Here is a 20,231-nt window from a genome sequence, read left to right as displayed (position 1 = left end):
TTAGCCATTGGGTCCTTTGCCACAAAGTATGCTACGCAAAAATGTCCTCTTATCACACACAGACAAAGCAGCAACAGCAACACCAACACCTAAAGAACACCAACACCAATGATTTTCAGTTTTTCTTCTGTTTGTTTGTTTTGGTGTTGAATATTTCCCATATTTTTGCTTTTTTTCCGCCGCGTCTCCTGTTAACGAGATGCGCAACACAGCCTGAAAAAAATATATTTAAATAAAAAAATTAAATAAATCAGAGAGAGACCCCAAATATGCTGAATGGGCGGAGAGGGCGTGCCGAGGGCTGTGGACTGTTAAAAATTATGCAAATGATTGAGCAAATTATGTCAGAGAGGCATTTATACTGGGCGCACATACACACATACATATATACTGTATACAGATACTCGCCGCTGACCCTTGACCTCTCCTCCCTTTTGCCACTTGGCAGCAAATGCCGTCAATTGAAAAGTTGGTAAACAAAAAAACAAACGGAGGGAAAACAAAAAAAAAAAAAAAATACAAAACGGACAAAAATAATTTGAAGAAAATATTTTTCTTTCCTGGCATTGGCAATAATTTATTTTTGAACCAAATTATGTATGAAAATTGTGTTTGGGGCATTTCAACATAGACTTTGCCCACCTGTATACTCTTATCTTTTGGCTTTCCTAATTGGGAAAGACTTAATTAGACATAATTATTGCTGACAGAAGTTTAAACAAGTCGGTGGGATGATGTAAATCAGAAGCAGTGTACATTTGATATATGTATGTATGTAGGCCAAATCACGTATCTGCTGATTTGGGTATTAAGGTATTTGATTTGTGATACCGAATTTCATAAGGATTATGCAATAGTTTGCGGCAAACAGTTGGCAAAAGAGCATCCGCAGCCGGGTGTTTTCGATAATTAAGCTGTCATAAGCACGATTAGCGAAGCATAAGCCAACAATAATATCAAATATATTTGTGCATTAAAGCTCATCACAAAAACCCCAGAAAACTAATTGAAAATTGCTGGCGATAACATGGTTTTGGTTATGTTTTTGGCTCCACGGCATCAGCTTACATTGTCATTTTCATAATTCCATTTTAATCCACAAATTACGGGGAAATAAAAATTAAAAACTCGAGAACTAAAACCAGTAAAAAACGAGGTTCGGGTGAGAAAAGAGAGCGCAATGCGTGTTCTGCATATTTCAATTTGTGTAATGCGCCGTGCAACTTTTGTTGCAAATTAATTTGCCACAAAAGTTGACTGCGAAAATATGGCCAACGCAGAGGCCGAGGCAGCGCAGCAGCAGCACGCACGTGTAACTTCTGGCCAAAACAGTGTTACCAACTATGGATTTTTAGATTTCAGAAAGAAGCTAAGCCTCGTCTTGCTTTTTATAAATATTTCTTTTTGAATAAAATTATTTTTTATATCGGATTTTTAAAATGTCAAAGTTTAAATTAACGGAATAAATATGGTATAACCTTTTTAGGCTTTAACAGGTACACCTTTGACATACATATGTCAAAACTACGATTAAAACTTCAAGCTATTTTAGTGCTGAATAGTTCGAAAAGTTTTGCATAGAAAACCTGATCTTTACTTCCTCTGCTAGGCGAAAACGCACTTAATATCCTTAATTTGCGATGGTGTAAAAGTAGCCGATGCAGCACCACTCGAACGCACCGCTGTCTGTGGTGGCTCTGCCCCACCGAGCAACTCTAAGCTCACACCTCTCACTTGTAATAACCGCAACTTAGTTAACTAAACATGCTGACAGCGGGCAGGGGGCGTGGCAGCCGCCTCTTGGCTTGTTGTGCCTCCCCCCTCAGCCCTTCACCCTTTGAGCACCGAAATGTGCGCTGAAGGAAATTGCAAACAAAATTGCAACTTCCTGTCAGCGACAAAAACTTTTGCTTGTGGCGCCAATGTTGCCACTTCCGTTTAGACACACATACACTCGCACTTGCACTCGCATCTCCATCTGTGTGTGTGAGTGTGTGAGAGAATCCTAAGTGCAGTCGGTTATTCATATGCAAACGCCAAGCTCCCGTTTGCCATGTTTGGCAATCAAAATATTTCACTAAATTGCTCTGACCCCGGCAACATAGCTAAAATATTAAAAACATTTTTGCGCCAGACGAAAGCATTTGACAAAACGTGACCAAGTCGAGCTCTTTTCTCGATCCCAGCTATGCAAATAAAAATACGGAAAATAATAAAAGATTCGTTTCGCCCAGTTGGGGGCCGGGCGAGAAAGTGTAAAATTGAATAAGAAATATAAGCAAACTGACCGCAGGGCTAACATCTTTGCTCCCTAAAAATGAAGCTCCGCCCCTTATTTTCATCGCACAGTTTACGACTATTTTATTTGCCCACCGCAGTTCTTTATGTTTCTGTTGCTGCCGGTTTTTGGTCGAGTTGCCTCGAAGTGTGCCACGTTTTGTTGACTGTTTGATTGAGCCAAGCAGATAGCACGGCACACTGGACCCCTGAAAAAGATATCCTGTAGGCTCGGTTGGCACTTCAAAGTTTCGCCACTGCCCGAAATAAACAAACAACTGCCGCAAACAAAAATTAAGAATAATTGCATGAAAATTATAAAAGTTTACTCTTCGGCGCGTCTCTTTTCGCTTTCTTAAAAGCGTTGCGAGACTTCCTTCTTCAAGTGAAGAAATTATGAGTGTTTCTTTTTAATATTTACATAGGCTTGCGAGGTCATTGAACTCAAAAAAAAAAAAGGTGCAGAATGCATATATAAAAAAATTCGTTATGACCTATGAAATGACAGCCACAAAATGTAACTAAATATTTTATTTAATAATTAAGACACCCAACTTCTGTTTTCTGGATTGTTGGAGCTGTGGAAGGGATTATTAAATATTTAAAGTTTATTAGTTTTTACCACAATATTCACAGCCACAGCTAACCACATTATAAACAACAAAAGAGATTCTGTACATTTGTACAAATTAGTTTTTAATAACTTATTTTTATGTGCCACTGCATTTTTTCAGTTGTTGACATAAATGTTTTGAATAATTAGGTAAATGTTTTAATCGACCTGTACAAGCACTAAAATCTTACAGTTAGCTAATAGATTGCACCTATTAAGTGCGAATGTTATTTAGAGCGAATATATGTAAGTTTGTTTTTACTTCTGGTCAAATTGACCAGTTACCGCTATAAATAAATGCCCAAAAACGTTCAGCGAACTGGTTTCAGCGAAATATCTATCTATCTATGATCTATTTATATTTAAACCGTTTAAAGGTCGATTTCTATTACTCAATGAACTCACTCCCACCTCGAAGGTGTCAGTGGGTTTAAAAATAATTTTTAATAAACGAAATCCCAGTGGAAGTGACACAAAAATCTTGACACCTTTCGACCAGCCACGTGTGACTTTTACTTTATCATATATATTTATCACTGACGAAAGAGAAGAAAATATAAAAAAAATGTAGGGAAGCCAAACAACATTTGAGGAGTCAAAAACCACGCATTAAATTTTTGTTATTAAATATTTAATAATGCGTGGGCGAAGAGGAAGCACCTTCAATTCCTGCCAAGGATTTCGGAGACCCACTAAGTCCTTTTGTGCGGGTGTTTATGTGTGTGTGTGTGTCAGTGTGCGAGTGTGTGTGTCTGTATTAATGGCCGAATTATGACGGAACGTACTTGACATAGCGCCTGACAAATTGCACAGAGCACCCTGTACTTGGCCTGAACAGATTTCCATCGGCGGACATGCGTCGAAATTCTCTTTCTTCGTTTCCTGTGTACATAGAAGTTGGCCAAACGCTGACAAGAGAGCGAAGAGCGGAGAGCGCAAATTCAGCAAGAGAGCCAGCGGGTAAATGTTGCCAGCAACATACAAATGATGCCAAGCTGTGGCCCACATCGTAGTGATATCCCCTGCCCCCCTAAAAAAAGAAAGAAGCAGAGAACAAGGAAGGACCCCCGAGAAAATAATGATTTCAGCTGCTCCTTTGGGGCACAGTCCAGGCAATTGCTTTGTTGCCGAGAACGAGACGTGGAGATTCGGAGTTAGGGAAATACAAATCTTTGATTAATTGTTTGCCATCTAACATGACATACCATTTACAATGGCCACGTGCTCTTTAAATATTTATATGGATATTTCAAATGCGAATCTAAACTGATTTCGAAACTAAGTCGAAGCAGGCGGCTGTGCAAATAGGCATAAATCATTTACTCAAACAATCAAAAAATAAATGAAAACATTGGGAGGACCTGATTACAAGGATAGCGTTGGGCTGTTGTAGTTAATCTTCTTTTATTTTGAGCAAGTAACTTGAACAAAGGCATCAATATTGAGTAATCAAATATGGAAATAATATTCGTTTTTACTTCAGTAAATATATTTGAAGGGAAGTCTAGAGACGAAGCATCAATGTGTGGAATTTAAGCTCTAGTTTAAAAACTTACAGAGAAATGATTTTTGCTTATAGAAGAAAACTGTGGAATATGAAAATATTTTATTACAAATATTTCTTAAATACTTTGTAATCCATCAGCTACTTTCTCACAGAACTTCTATAAATTTCCCATGACTTTTTTCCTAATTTTTGACTGCCTCTGCATCTGCTTTCATTTTCGATTTCATTTTTATACGCCACCCTTTTTTTTCCATCCTGCCAACTGCTTCTATCACTCCTTCTGTATGCCATCTTTGTCCCACTGATGGATATAAACATTAAATTTGATTTGGTCACGTTTCCAAGCTTTGTTCCACTTATGGCTCATTTTGATACGGCATCCTGGGCGATCCACGCAATCTCAGCCCGCTCTGTTGACGCCTTCATCTGCATCCCTCCTTTCGCTTGTGATGATAATGGACACACAGCCATCATAAAATAATTGACGCCTCTAATGGACATGGATATAAATTGGGATGTGTATGTGCATGTGGAGAAGCTCCACTCCTATCGATTTACCTTAAATAAGCTTAAGTTGGGATTGTGTATTTTGGACGTTTCCTGTAAAAGAATAGCCAATGCAACAAGCCTTGAGAACTATTCCAATAGCATACCAAACTATAATATATTGCTGGAAATTAGAAAACATAATATTTGAGCCACTTTTTTTATTAGAATTACATCGTATAATGTATTTAAGTGCATATATTTTAGTCTTTTAGTTTGTTGTGGATGCTCGACAACAAAAAGATATTTTCAATAACAATCTGTGATTTCTCTGATATATATTTGAACAGCATCTTCGCAGGACGGGTTGGAGCAGCTGAAACTTGGTATAAAACTGGAAACCAGTTAAGGGCCCCGCCAAACTGGATGCATTCTTGCATATAAATTACATCCAGTGCAGGTTTGTCGATCCGGAGCAGTCGAGGGCAAAGCGATCCCAAACGAGACAGGCCGAGGATCTGTCAGATCGGAAGATTAAAGATGCTGAATTGACAGCTGCAGCCGAGGACAAAAGAATTTATAAGCAGTTCCAGTTTATCTGCGGGCCCCTCGGATTGAGACAATGTCTCAGGCCGCATCTTGACTTAATAGCCAAAACAAAACCAGGAGGAGATGTGTTGTCGGTGAGCTCGCAGCAGCTTCGGCGGAGAATGTCAAAGGGATAAGCTGTCTCGTCTCGCAGCTTTCTGCAGACTCCTGATGACATTTTTCAAGCCAAGTTGAGTTGGCCAAGTTGTGTTGGCAAGGAAATGCGGAATGCAGTGGTGGTAGGCAAAGTACAGACACATCAACGGCATCGGCAAGTTTTGCCTGCTGCTTGCTGCTGTTCACTACTTTTCAATTTCCGTTTTGTGCATATGAAAACAGAATTGAATTTTAATTCCAACATTGCAATTGACACATGACAAGGATGCTGGCTGGCTGACTGGCTGGCTGGCTCGCAGGGGAAGGCATTCAAATTGGAATGCACGAAAGCAAAATAAACCATGTGGCACAAGAATACAAATTGATCAAACACAAAATAAGGACGATTTTGCAGCAATGGCATCATCATAAAAAGTGGTTTTCCAGCCACTCACAACTAAAACGAGCTAGCATAAAACAAGGACCATTTCCCAGGAGCACTCCGGGCTCATCATTCCATGTGGATGTGTGTCGATGAAATGGATGGTAGCCAGGCAGAGGACGAAAATCTGCAAATCAAATTACAAAAATCATAGCGCACAATTTTCACACGGCTAGTGCACGGGGGAATTGTCACCCATGCTCATCCCCATCTCCATCTCATACCATCAGCCCCTCCCAATGCCGATCACCAGTTCCCCAAACGAAACCAATCCCAAACCCAGAGCAAAGCCAGCCCAACCGGCCGGCAAATAGTCAGACGTCAAATGATGTAATGAAATCAAACAGAAGCGGAAACAGCAGTAAAGGCCCAAAGCAGTCGGATAGTTTCAACTGCACGAAGTACGGATATACATATGTATTTATAATTTGCAAATAGTGGGGCATCGATGAATGGCAGTCTATATTTGCAAAGAAATATTAAAAAAAAAAAAAAAATATTTAAATATTTTAAAATAACTTTTAAGTAAAGCCCTCTGCATAACGTATCCTTTATGAAGCTTAGATACAACTAAGATTCATCCTGAGCAGCCTTCACTGTATCACCACTCACTGGCCATGTTTGATGAACGACTAACTAGTGCAGCCCTTCGTCCACTCCTGCTCCTGATCCTGTCCTAGTCATCGTCATCGCCATGTCCATGGCCATCGTCCTTTTTAGCTCCATCCGTGTCCAGCTGGCAGTCACCAGGGAACTCAACTCAACTCGGCCAATCTGCAAAAATTTGAATTTGAAATTTTTATTTATTTACTCTCCGATAAAAGAGGACAGTGATGGGACATGGAAAGTGTGAAATTTGTACGCTGTGATGGGAGTGTGGCTGCCAAAAAGGATTCGTAGGTATGTTGGTGATAATCCCAAAAAGGGGGAAAAAAGATACGCTGCTTAAACAAATGAAGAGCGGCATTTGAAATTGTTAAAAGTGTGAGCCAGTTGTCGACCAAATCGAATGTCCATTTTTATTTGCCTCTGCCGGTCCCACGGTCTCGAATTGGAAAATATCGAAAATATATAAAGCAAATGTATGGGTCAATTCAAATTGAGTTTGTAAATATTTGAAATAAGTGTTCGTTCTGGGTGTGTGCTTTAATTGTTGTTTGATTAGGTTTTGTTATACGCCCAAAAAGTATGCCATCGAGAGTGAATTTAATTCCCCAAATCCCCACAGAGGAAATTTGTTCGCAAGCTAGAAGTATTAAAAAATAATAGGGGAGCTTAAAACAATTTACATTGTAATGGTATATTTGATATTCACAAAATCCATCTATTTGAAATTGTTTCGACTGTGAATGCTTTATTTAAAGTTTTGAAGGTGCTTTTGAATTAGTTATTGAACATTCTTTAAAAAGTTATTAAAGTGATAGTATGCTCTGCAGATAGCCAGTTTAAATAAGTTCAATTTTTCGCATCCATTTCTGTTTGTTTTATCTTGGAGTCCTGAGCCTGAGAAGCACGTTTCTCTGCTGTAAACAAGAACTTTGTGTCATCTTATTGATAAGTAATATTAATATTATTTTTTTATCGAATTGCACCTGCCCATGAGTTCTTGCCCCCAATGTTGTGGCGTCATGCCGAGAAACTTACGCTAATTAAAATTCCCATTTAATTGGCATTGGCTGTTGTTTGTCTTCGGCTCGATTGCAGCGGAGGATATTTAATTTTATTTTTTGCTCTTTGCCCGTTGCCAACTGCGGCTGGATGTTTATTCAATTAAAATACGCATGAGGCGATGCGAGGATTGCTGACAATCCAACGGATGACAGAGTTGTGCCATAGGAATGGGCTGGCCAACCTGTCAGGCTCATTGATGCCACACAAAAATCAATTTCATCGCATCCAGTCAACGCCTTTCGACCACTAACGAACATATCTACATGCACTCAACCTCCAGTAGCAAACGAGACTCTGCCTTTGGTGCACTGAAAAAAAAACGGTTAAAATATCATAGAAAAGTTGCCCTTTACAATATCTATTCACAGTATTTTTTTTAGAATTTTTAATACTTTGTTTAGAATTTAGAATCAATGCAAATATTTCTGGGCATTTAGAGTATAGTAATTTGTTTGCTATATTCATGAACTTCTTAGATGATATTTTACAAAATTTCATTCATATTAGCTATCAACATGTTCAAATGATATTAAATAAAATGTGTCTTATATATCCTTTATTATAAAATCACAATTATTTTTCGAGTGCACTGTACATGTGTGTATAAATGCCATCAACACCAACACGTTGACAGTTTATTAACTGACCGAGCTCGAAATATTCTTGACAGCCCACACACGCAACGGAGCAGCGGACGGGGAGTGGGTGGATGGCGGAGATTTCTGGACTCCCGGTATGGCCCATTAAATGGGCACATTAATTAGTTGCCATTGAGTTGCAATGGACATCGCCGGTCGCTTTTCCCCTGGGTAATTTCCAGGAGGAGCAGAAGACAACGGCCGGCCACGATGACAATTGCAGCGACAAGGAAACTTTTTCCCTCGGCGGGCCACCCACCGAAACTGCAGTTCAAATTGCAGGCAAACACAGTGGTAATCGGCTAAGGGCAACTATTGTGTTGTTGGGGGGGGGGGGGGGGGGGGGTGATAAATTCAATTAAATGCTGCCTGCTCTGAAATGGTTATTCTCTTTATTGGTAGTGATTTCGTGGAATTAGGTTAGTGATGATGTTGAAAACTAACTGTGTGTGTTGTGCAACTTTAAAACAAGTGCCTTTAAAAGACTACTTGCCAGTTTATAGTTAATTGTAATTCAAGCGGGGAAAATATTAACTTCAATTTATTTTATAAAATTTCAAATTATACAATCAGTTTCAAATTGAATAATTGAATGATTTGTAAAGTTCAAAATAGTTTGGTCTTTAGGTAAGCTTTGCGATTAAGCTACGCACATTCAGGAGGATGCTAACCGGAACCAAATCTGCATACTAGTGGTTAGTTGAGGAGCACACGTTTAATGAGCTCACCAGGTGTTCTGGGCATCCAAATCGATTTTCCTGACTGGTTGGTTCACCTTGTCTTCGACTTAGCGTCTGGCGTCAAGCACGCGCCACTCGCTTCGATGATTTTGATGTGGAGCACAAATCGCATTTAATTTACTGGAAATAAAAAAAGAAAATAAGAAGATGACGGTTGAAATTTCCATAAAACATAAAAGTAAATGAGAAATAGAAATGGGAATGGCATTGGCAATGGTTTGCGAGAGTTTAGGGTCTCACCTGTTGTCCCAAAGAGAAAACAAAAAAAGCAGAACCAGCCGAGAATTGGCTGCAATTGAAAATAAACCAGCCAAGGAAAACACCAAATGAAAAGTGGGTGGGAAGTCGACAAACAGGTGCTAATCGAAATATAATGTTTCTGGCGGTGGTGGCCCATAAAAAGTGATACGCCAATAAAATTTAATAATTTAAAAATGAAACAACAGCCAAGTCGAAGGCGTCGCCAAGCGCGGGGGTAGGTGGCGAAATATAATAAAAAATTCATGAGCGGAAAGCAGCTCAAACAAAAACAAACCAAACAATGGAACAACAGCAGAAAAACGCGCAAATAATGAATGACGGACCAGGAAGGACCTTCTGCAGGATGGGCAGTTCGCAGGCGGTTTGTCAGAGGTGTAAAAAGTAAGAGGGACGGACGGTGAGCGATGACAGCGAAATGACATAAAAATGAAGCGTTTAGGCCACTTAAAGGCGCATAACAAACCAATTTCCCCGGCGTCTTAAAGCCATCAAGTATGCAACGATGTGGCATGAGTTCGCTGGCAGTGGGCTGAGTTGGGTTGGGTTTTGGAAAAGTACGAACGAAAGGTAAGAGCTGGCAATGGCTGGTAACTGGGCTTATTGATTTGCTTGGCTGCTCACATAAAGCACTTAAGCCAAACAGCAAATAGTGTCGCAATGATAATTACAATGCCAACACTGAGAGTCAGCATGTGAGTCGAGCAATATTGTAATATCGCCCGTATATATGTAGGTATACATATGTATGTACTCACTCACATCTCCATGTCTCATTGTATTTACACATTTTGTGTTTACCTTTGCATGACCAGTCCGTCACTTTGACAATCATAATGAGGCAACAACCAAGCAGCAACCTCTACAACAACCACTGAAATGGCTGACAGCAGCAAAGCTGACTGCAGGACACTGACACCCTAACCCAGTTAGAGATGGTCCTCAATCTGGTGTCGTTCTCCAGTAAAAAAACCTATCAAGCCAGTTCCAACGGTCAATCAAAAATGTTTAGTCCAAACTGGAGATACTATCTTTTGGTCACCATTGTGCTGCGATGATACGAGCTGAAAAAAAAAAGATTGCATCTTCCAGTCTTTCTATTTATTATTGAATAAATTCCTAATATGATACAAAAATAAAAACATGGCACAATGGTATGTTATCCTTCTGGGAATAATCTAAATACGTTTTGGCTTACAGCGATTTTAGGCTTAAATTATTATTTTGGGCACTCACGCGTGCTTCACGCAGTCGGCTCTCTCTGTGACGAATAACAAAAACATTGCCGCTCGTTGGCCGGGCCAAAATGTCCTGTGTGTCTCCAGCGAGTGTCCCTATACGGGTCCTGTCGAGCGTTATAACGATGATGGCTAACATGTTGCCTCATATAGCCATGGTTGTTGTTTTTGTGAACGTTGTTGCAGTTCGTATTTGTTGTTCAGTTGACCCAAGCAAAGCAAGTAAAGCTGGCAAGCAAATCTATGTTCCTTGTTGACTTTTGCTTTTATTTAATTTTGTGGCAAGGTGACTATAAATACACATTTACTAGCGACCGAGCTCCTGTGTCTATGTGTGTGTGTGTGTGTCTATGTGGGAGCAAATAAACTTTAATTGTTCCAACCACAGCGTGTCCTGGCACCTGTTCATATACGCATACGTCTCCCACCCGCACCTGTAAATGTAATGCTTAAGTTAATGCGCTGTTATCCTTTAACTGCTTGGGCGACTTTCACACACACAAATATGTATGTATTATACACATATATGGTCCGGAGAGAAAGACACTCGCTAGGACACACACATACTCGCACAACTGCAGTCATACATATTCATGTTAATGTCAGCGCATAAATCTTGCAAAGTCTTCTAACACCTGTCAGCCATTTTACAAGGTGTTTCCACTTAATACATCAACACACGCACACATACGAACACACTCACGGCAGCAGGAAGCTTCCTAGGATATGTAAGCGAGAACGTCTGGCTCGGTGTGTGTGTGTATGTAAGCGTCTATTGGTCTGTCTTTGCCTTTGTACGCCATGTGTCAATGTGTCGCTCATGTGTCCAGTTCTGCGTGTGATATTGACAGTTGCACGGGGCGCCTTTGAATCGCTTCGGCGGACAGAAGGAAGAACAAGGACCTTCCTGCGAACTAAAATGCCCAATGCAAGCACTCGGAGAAAAATATGCTTTGATTGTTAGCAATTGGGTAATACCAAAGTTTCTGCAAATTCAAACCCAACTAACTTTATCTGAATATCCGCCAAGTTTTTTTCCAGGTGTATGGTCCGTTTCGAAACTTTCCTAGCTCTTGAGGCATTTGAAAATCAGCAAAAGTGGAAGCGAAGTGGTTAGCAGGTTGCACGAAAATATAGTAGGCAAATGTGAAGGAATCTTGGGTTTGGATTGTGCGGATAGAGAGCTGCGGACAAAAGATGAATGGCAGATTAAGGGGGCGGAAATCAGGTGAATTGAAGCAACAGGATGGGGCAGGTAGCAGGACAATGACGCTGACATTGATTGAACGTTGTCCACAACAAAACACAGACACAGGTCCTACTTTAATGGATGGAGCTGAGAGGAAGTAAGGTTCTCCGTGAATGGGAAATAAAAGGCAGAAATGGCTGATTGTTAGTCACACGGTGTTGATTGTTTTACTCTAGACATTCATTGGGGTACCACGGATGCCTAATGGGATTAACGAAATTCTTCGCAAAAATATGTTAATATTTTATTTTATTGCTAACAGAGATCATTAACTGATTATTATCTAAAGAAAGGATTTAATTTCGACAGTCATTATTGAAAATCATAACAATACTATGTGTGCTGATTAGAAGAGAGCTTATAAAATTAGCCTTAAAATTAATCATCAATCGTTATTGTCAGTGTTCCATTCATTCAATCAGCAAATAGCTGCCAGTGATCAACAATTGCTAATACGATTTTGAACCAGCAATGCTGGCCACTTTCCACATTGTGTTGCATAAATTCCATCATAATCCAGGAGTAGTCCGGCTTATTCAGAGCAAAATCCTGCCAAATGGTTGCGAGTGCGAGCGAGAGAAAAAGCTTAAGCTCGCTTTCTCTCTCTGTTTTCCGACATAAATAGTGCATACAAATTTCGACTTTCCGGTTGCAGAATAATCCCCGATTTTCCCATTGTGTTTGGGGGTCAGAGGTGGCGTTGGTTTATTTTAATTGCCCGGACTCCTTAATTGTTGAAATATTTAAATTAGTTTGCTGAGAGCTGTCCCCAGCTCGTTGATTTTGAGTGAGCAGGTGCCTATGCATGTCCTTCCTCCTTTTTGGGACTTAGCTTTACGACTTATTGTACCCGGATGTGTGTTTTCCTCTGTATATGTATATATGTGTGTGTGTGTGTGTGTGTCTGTTGGCCATCCATTAAATTACATTGAACCGCACCCAGCACACAGACACATACAGGTGCACATTAAGGACACTTTGTAGCGCAGGCAAAAAGGACGTTGCCTCAAGTTTTTGTATTTAAGACGAAATAAATTGGATTAGAAACCGCAAAAATCCAATTGTCTATTGTCGTGCCACTGCGGAGAAAGTCAACGGAGAAAGGACGAAAGCGGATGAAGAGTGAGAGGCGGCGGGCGGCGGGAAAGATGCTTATGTCCTCGGCCCCGAAAAGCAACAACTCAAAGCGAGGGACGAAATCAAAGCTAAAATACAAATTCGCTCGTCTCACATTTAGGGAATGGTCTTAAAATATTAAGCAAGAAATTCTGCGACTGTTTTGTGTACCGCTTTCTCTTTTTCTGCACCTCCACTACGCCCCCACGTGAGTTGGATTCGCTTTTCCTTTATCACACGGTAATCGCGAAAATCGGGGGTATATTCGTTTCAGTCCTTTTAAAATAATTGGTGATAAAGCTAAATACTCGTTTAACGAATGGTTTGAATTCAAAGCAAAAGTGGTACAGAAAGATTTGAAATTGTTAAGAATAATAAAATATAACTAAAGGCATACAAAATTCAGAAAAATGGTTTTGTGTGATTGAAATACCATTCGAATTATTAAAGGTTACTCAAAAATTTGTAATACATTCAGGCTTATAGTAAAGTCTAGTGAGCATTTCATCGTCGATATCTGTTAGCGGGCATCTCGGCCTGTTTTTCAGTGCTGTTTGTTTGTATGCAAATCAAAGACTAATTGGATTTTTAAGCTCAAACTGTCAATGCTTGGGCCGAACTCAACTTTACATGGCACAGGGAGCCGTAGCCCGTTGGATCTCGATGTCTCGATGCCTCCGTCCGTCCGTCCGTCCGTCTGATGTTTGTATTTGTGCACCTGACTAGAAAGACATAGGGAGTGGGCGGGCAGGTGGGCGTGGTGTAAGCAAAAACCGTTGACAAAGGTAAACGTAACGTTCGACGAGCGACGACCGTTTGTATATACTGCGGATTTATGTTTTTAGGTAAACGATTTAAGCTGCTAAAGCAAACAATTCCTCATGCAGCTACAAAGCGTCCATTGAACCGGAGGATTGGTGGTGTTGCAGGCTGGGTAAATGGGTGGCCCCCTGATGGGGGGTGTGGTGCTGCCTGACCGCCAGGAGTTGGGTGGCTGGCGGTGTGGTTGTATCGTGCTGCCGACGGCAAATGATAGTGGGCAAATTCCAGACTAATTTGATTCTATTTAAATCTCATTGCGGACATCAAGCGAGCTGGCTTAAACGCCCATTGATGCCTGATTTTCCCAGTGGTTGGGCCCATCGCCATACCCTCGGCCGTTGTGGTTCCAGGACCCGCATGATGCGCACTCATCACGTAACAGTTTTTCCTGACCCCCTCGTTCGAACGAGTGCCTTGAGTATCTTTTCTATTTGCGTGAACGCAGTTGCCGGTGCTCCTTGTGCCGAGACTAGTTCCACCATCCCAACCAACACCAACGCCACCTACAGAATAGTGTCCTTGCCATGGAGGCGTACAGCAAATGGCCACATGGAGCAGGACACGAGGGTGGTAGTACTATGGACACGGACACGGACACGGACACTGAGACTTTGGCCAGATATAACAAACACTTGAGCAGCGCCAGAGAACAGAGGTTCCATCTATGTCCTTCTCTTCTTCCCTATCACTTTGGAAAGTGATATACGTTAGCTTTGTTGAAGGAAACATAAGACTATATAATAATAATAAATAAAATAATAATATATTTTTATTTCCACTTTTTAGAACTAGAAGTAATCATCATATAAAACTAGCATTGATATTTATAGTTAATATATGTATCTTAGCCCTAAAACATTCTGTGCTTTTCCATAGATGTTGTTTGCCAAATACATACAAATTACATGATTGTTTATGTAACGCTACGTCTACAAAATAAATACACCTTTAATAGAATTTTCTATAGGGTACTACCAATTGCGACTCTGGGCCCCCAGTTCGTGTGGCATCTGCTGTAGTGCCTATTGCCGTCCCGAAAAATCGTCAAGTGTGTGACAGTGACACACTTGGTGGGCAACACACTCGCTGCAACAACAATAATAACAACAACAACAACAGTAGCAGCAACAACAACGAGAAGAAGTACTAATACTACAACATCTGCCATGGCAGGCGACCCTCAGTTGGCTATTTTCGGCTGGGGCCAAAGTCAAAGCCGCACAAGGACATGTGTGACACTTCTCCACGGGATGGGGGCGAAAAACCATGGGAAGCCCATTTTATGGATCTCGAATGCGATGGTAGCTGGGCTGGATTACAGCAGTAGTGGGGGATATAGCTTTGCAATGCAGACGTAAATAATACAATAGACACCTACAGTTCGCACAGCCTTAGCGTTTTACAAGGCATTCATCATTTTCAACCAGAAAGCACGAGAACCACTTTCTCTTGGACTTACGTATAAAGTTGATATGGGCAGTCTATTAATTACACGTGTTGCGTCAAAAACTTGCAATCACTTGCCATTTATTTTTATGATCGCATTTATTTCATCCAGACTGCTTTACTAGCAATCAATATTTTCAATGACGCCTGGTCATTATAAAAATAAATGGCATATCAACTTTATACGTAAGTCCAAGAGAAAGTGGTTCTCGTGCTTTCTGGTTGAAAATGATGAATGCCTTGTAAAACGCTAAGGCTTTTTATATTTGAAAATATATTATAAGACCAGAAGATACCATATTCGTAGCTTTATATTCGATCGGATGTCCAATAATTCATACCGGAAAAGAAGGCATAATATACCATGGTCAAAAAATTGGCCATACTATTCATTTCAGCCTATTATATGCATGGTTTTTATAATTCAAGCCCAACAAAAAAAAATTATATATAGCCCGTTTAGAATGTGTGCTAAAAGAGTCGGCTTTGAAGGGATAGGGACCTTGAATTGGTGTCGCCTTTGAGGGCCAAAAATAAAATGCCAAAGCCCGGATCGATGCGAAAGTGGGAAGAAGCCGTCTAATAAGTTTCGCGCCAATTGGCACTGAAATATGATTGGGACTCGGGCCGAAAGTGCCACATGCTGGCTTGGAACTTGGCCGACAACTGTTGTTCGAAATAGGCGCATTTTTTCTGGCCGCATCGCTTTTTTTTTGGCCCGATCACGTGCCGGTCGTCAGTTGTTGGGCCTCCGCCTGAGGATGGGATCTGGTGGATCGGGACAGCTAATTGTGTGAAATTTCATTCATCGGACAGCAAGATTCCCTGAAATGCAAGCCGCAAAATTAAGTTTTAGTAACCGAGCGAATTCTTAACGCTCGACTGAGCCTCACACCGCAACGACGAGGCAGAAATGTTTTGGTCTCTGTCGATTTTGGCAGGAAATTAAATTCGATGTATCGCCCAAGGTGGGGAGCGAATGGATGGAGGGATCCCCAGCTTGACTGGGCTTTCGTTTTTTGCTCATTGCCAACGGAGAACGGAGAAGAGCCTTTTGCCAACTGAAAATTCATGCGGCTTCATTTATTTATGTGTACTCTATGCAAGAAGCATGGATACTTTGGGCAAATACATAGATGTGTCTAAATAAAAGTTTATATTTAAAATATGTATGCTTTATAAATCTACAATCAATAACTAAATTTTATTGTCATGAAATTATAGTGGCTTTTGAATATAAACAATGCTTAAAATAAACTGAATATATTATCGAACGTTACTTTATGATGTTTTAAAAAAGAAATGTTTTTTTTTTATGTTCAATCCAAGAGTATCCACACATTTGCATTAACTTTAGTGCAAACTCGCTGGTTTGCCCTTTTTGTTCTTTGTTGATTCCTTTGGTCTCATCATCGCTTTCTGGTTTATTTTCTGCTAGCCAGTAAATAAACCGGAGATGACTTTGCGGTTTTCATTGTGAGCTCAACTGGGCTGCTCTGTGCGAAATAGAAGCAACTGAAACCGAAATGGAGACTAAGACCGTCTCAGTTTTTGGCCGGGATGTGGCTGGAGCCCTCATCTGCGAGAGTTGGGGAAGTTCGGATGGGTTATTATAATTACTGCTCCCAGGGATACACTTAACTGGTTGCAGCGTCATGAATAAAATCGCCGCAGGATATGCATTCCGGTATCCTCGGCAGGCTCGAGGCACAGGATGTGCTTGACTGACCCCAAAAAATGCAGATTGTATCGACTCCACGCGGGCGACCTTCGATTGACTACCCCTCGAATTTCGGATTCAAGTTGAGCGAAATAAATTGATTTACATCCGGGCAGGGCTCATATAAATGAGGATTGCACTTGAAGTAATTTTTATATGAACCAAACCTAAAATGCACCATAATTGTAGAGTGTTGATTGTGTGTCTTTTAGTTTAGCAAAAAATTACAAACTTTCTTTTATTCAAATAGCTAATACATATAGATCATAGTTCTCTTTATAGGATTGATTTCGGGGAAAAGAATTTTCTTTCTGTGTAGATGTTTCGACGCCACGAGGAGCTGTGCCCACGCCCAGACAAGAAAGGCCACTTTAGCCAAAGAATTGCCAATGAACTGGAGATGAGCTCTGTCTCCGCATGCAGCGAGTCCTGGCTACCTCCTGACTACCTCCTGGTTCCCTCCTGCTCCTCCATATCCGTCTTCTCCTTGCTGGCTGGCGACAATAAGTCATTGTCAAGGTGCTGAAAACGACAACGACAGTCGGAGCAGATGCCAGGGCTTTTGCATGTGGGCAGGGCCGGAGATGCAAGCTGGTTTGCCCACCTACCTGACGACGGACTGCCTTGCAGTTCAGCCTTCGGTGCTCCCATCCACCGCTCCCTGTCCTGCCTGACATGGCAATCCAATGAAGTTAATTAAATAAAAATAAAGCGACAGCAAACGGAATTGCAATGGAGCAACGAAGAGCGAAGACTGCACTCAGCCTCGGATATGCAGTACTGCAGTGAATGTGGCTATGGATGTGGATGCAACAAAAGGCGCGGCCGAGGAGTGACAACAAGCCGAAAAACCAAGCAAAAAATATGGAACGTTCAACCAGAGCCGGAACTTAGGATACCCAATGCTGAGATTTATAGCGATTTGCAAGGGCCATGATTATAAAATTATTGAACTCATAAATTCAAAATAGTATAAGCATAGGAAAGGGTAAGATATCTAGATAGAGTAAACTGATTTGTCTAGGAATATCTCGCGCAAACTGCACTTGCACTTCTACTGCTCGGCTATTATACATACCCAATCCCATTTTTAACTACAGGGTAGCTAAAAGAAAACAGCTATATACACATTGCTAAAGCAATGTTCGCAAAAGGTATGCCCCAGGTTCGCCCACACTCCGTTGAATCCCAGGCAGTGTCAGTTGCTGAAAATCTTGCCAAGTAGATCACATGAGCGTGGAATGCCAGCGAACGCCCACTGCCACGATGCCGATGACGAGTGGGCTTCAGCTGGAAATCTGGGAGAGACCTGGATAGACACGGATCAGGAACTCCCACATAATTATGAGCTTGATGCTAACTCCGCTCGAGGAAAAGAAAGCACAACTAAAGTCTTGCATGCATTGAAAAACCCATAAATCTTATGCAGATTTTAGTAAGACTCGTGGAAATATTTGTTTGATGTCGAAGCGCATTATAGCGGATACGTAAGGAGATATCAAATTTGATTATATCTTTTAGAAAAATATTTGTTGGACGACAAATTTAGTTTTCATTTAATTCAATTTTATGGCCGTATTAGATTTAGCTTTCGGCTAAAATACCTTGTATTATTTATTATTGATAATTTCACGGGTATAAAAACCATTTAGAATGCCAAATGATGCCAACTGTTTGCCAATTGCTGCCATTCGCTGACACCTCCAAGTGCCCATTAATGTCAACTCAATCATGGGGAATGCGAAATTCAAAAGATGCGCACAACAATAAGGCGATTAAAAATGGGTAACCGTTGGATAAAGTCCTCCGATGAAGGCAATGAAAGGGAGGAGTAAAAAGGTTTGGCAGCGAATTTTTTCCACCGACTTTTTTGACAACGGAATGACATATACAGGACTAGGGTCGCGAAAGTGAATGGAGGGGGGGGCTAAAAAGACAGTTTAAGAGGCAACCCTAATCAGCGCGCGGCGCACTTGTGTTCGACGTTAGACGTCAATTAGGTGGCCGTGTACCCATCGACAGGGCTCCCGGCCAAAAGATCAGGAAAAGGGGAAAATTTGCATCAATAAACGCCAAAACCATACGCAGATGCCAATGTAATAAGTGCCAAACGAGTATGCTCCATCAACCAAAAGAGGGAAGCTCAGCATGAATGTCCACATGGCTACATTCTGGCCAAATTTTGATTTATCTTTTGGATTATATCAAATTTAATTCGTTTAAATTATAATTATTCCTCTATAAATGTATTATCTATCATTTGGGTGAACATTAAATCCAAAGGAATAAAACGTGGTTTTATTTTAAGGAGCATCATAAAATATTTAAAATATTGAATATAAAATAATATGACTACGATTTCTTCCAACTTAAATGATTCCTAAATTCTTTATTGCCAGTAAAGCCCTTTGGTAAGCCAGTTGACACATTTTTTTTAGCTTCTTTTTGAAAAAATGATTAGTCAGCACTGAAAAGAAGTGGATCCTGTAGTGGTTGGTATCCTGCTTTTTGAAGAACCTTTCGCATTTACATGTCAGGCCCAGATGTCGACAATTAAAGCCGGCAAGGCGAACGGGCTGGCTGGAAGTCAGGATGAGCTATAGTATAGCGATTGGGGATGGGCTTGGGAACCGGGTGCGGATTTTGGGATTGACCCAGCCACCAGCCCCCCGCTTTTTGATGTGGACGAGAGCCCATTGAAACGGCATTTTGACCAAGTGGCTGCTTAATTTTTCAATTGAGCGAGTCGAGGCTGTTTTGGGGCAGCTGAATGCAGACCGCGTCGAGTGGCAACTGCTACCACAGAATGCTGTCATCCGACCGGCGATATGTGAGTGGGTGTGGCTGAGAGCAGAGTGGACCAAAAGTGTGCACTTGACTCACTCCACGGCAAACGGAAAAAATCCCACACACACCAAATGCACACTTGATGTTGTCACAGACAGTCGGGTATTTGTTTCAACGTCTGAAATAGCGAACTAAAGATGCTCTCCAACATACTTGTATTTGACAAGGGATTTTAACTAAATATATAGTAAGAAAACAAAATTATTAAAGTGCAGCTCACCACAAATAAGCTATAATTATGTAGGAGTTTATATATTACATAAATTTTAAATTAAGCTCAAAAACTAACCTAGTGGTTAACCTATTCCGTTTGCTTCTATTTCTGTACATATAAAGAATTTATTTTGACCATTAAACAGATCTTAACTCGTAGACAGAGAAGCACCTTTTTTCCACTAAAGAGATCGTAACTCTGATAATATCCCACAAAAGAAGTCCCCTTTCAAAAGTCTAATCGTCCGCATTGAAGGACTTTCC

At 40.8% G+C, this 20,231-nt stretch overlaps 2 long non-coding RNA genes across 3 annotated transcripts; both read right to left on the bottom strand.

Annotated features, from left to right (window-relative positions):
• Positions 1–16,613: 16,613 nt before the first annotated feature.
• On the bottom strand, positions 16,614–16,992 carry lncRNA:CR44971 (long non-coding RNA:CR44971). Its single transcript, NR_124227.1, has 2 exons — positions 16,830–16,992; positions 16,614–16,766 (listed from the first exon to the last, which is right to left on the bottom strand). It is a non-coding gene; the product is annotated as a long non-coding RNA:CR44971 (long non-coding RNA).
• Positions 16,993–17,185: 193 nt separating this feature from the next.
• On the bottom strand, positions 17,186–17,614 carry lncRNA:CR44970 (long non-coding RNA:CR44970). 2 transcript variants are annotated; one of them, NR_124226.1, is made up of 2 exons: positions 17,516–17,614; positions 17,186–17,429 (listed from the first exon to the last, which is right to left on the bottom strand). It is a non-coding gene; the product is annotated as a long non-coding RNA:CR44970 (long non-coding RNA). The 2 variants fall into 2 exon arrangements; NR_124225.1 differs by having other exon boundaries at positions 17,186–17,614.
• Positions 17,615–20,231: the final 2,617 nt, after the last annotated feature.

The sequence above is a fragment of the Drosophila melanogaster genome, chromosome 2L (genome assembly GCF_000001215.4).
Source record: "Drosophila melanogaster chromosome 2L".
NCBI classification, from domain to species: domain Eukaryota; kingdom Metazoa; phylum Arthropoda; class Insecta; order Diptera; family Drosophilidae; genus Drosophila; species Drosophila melanogaster.
This window is presented reverse-complemented; position numbering and strand designations above follow the sequence as displayed.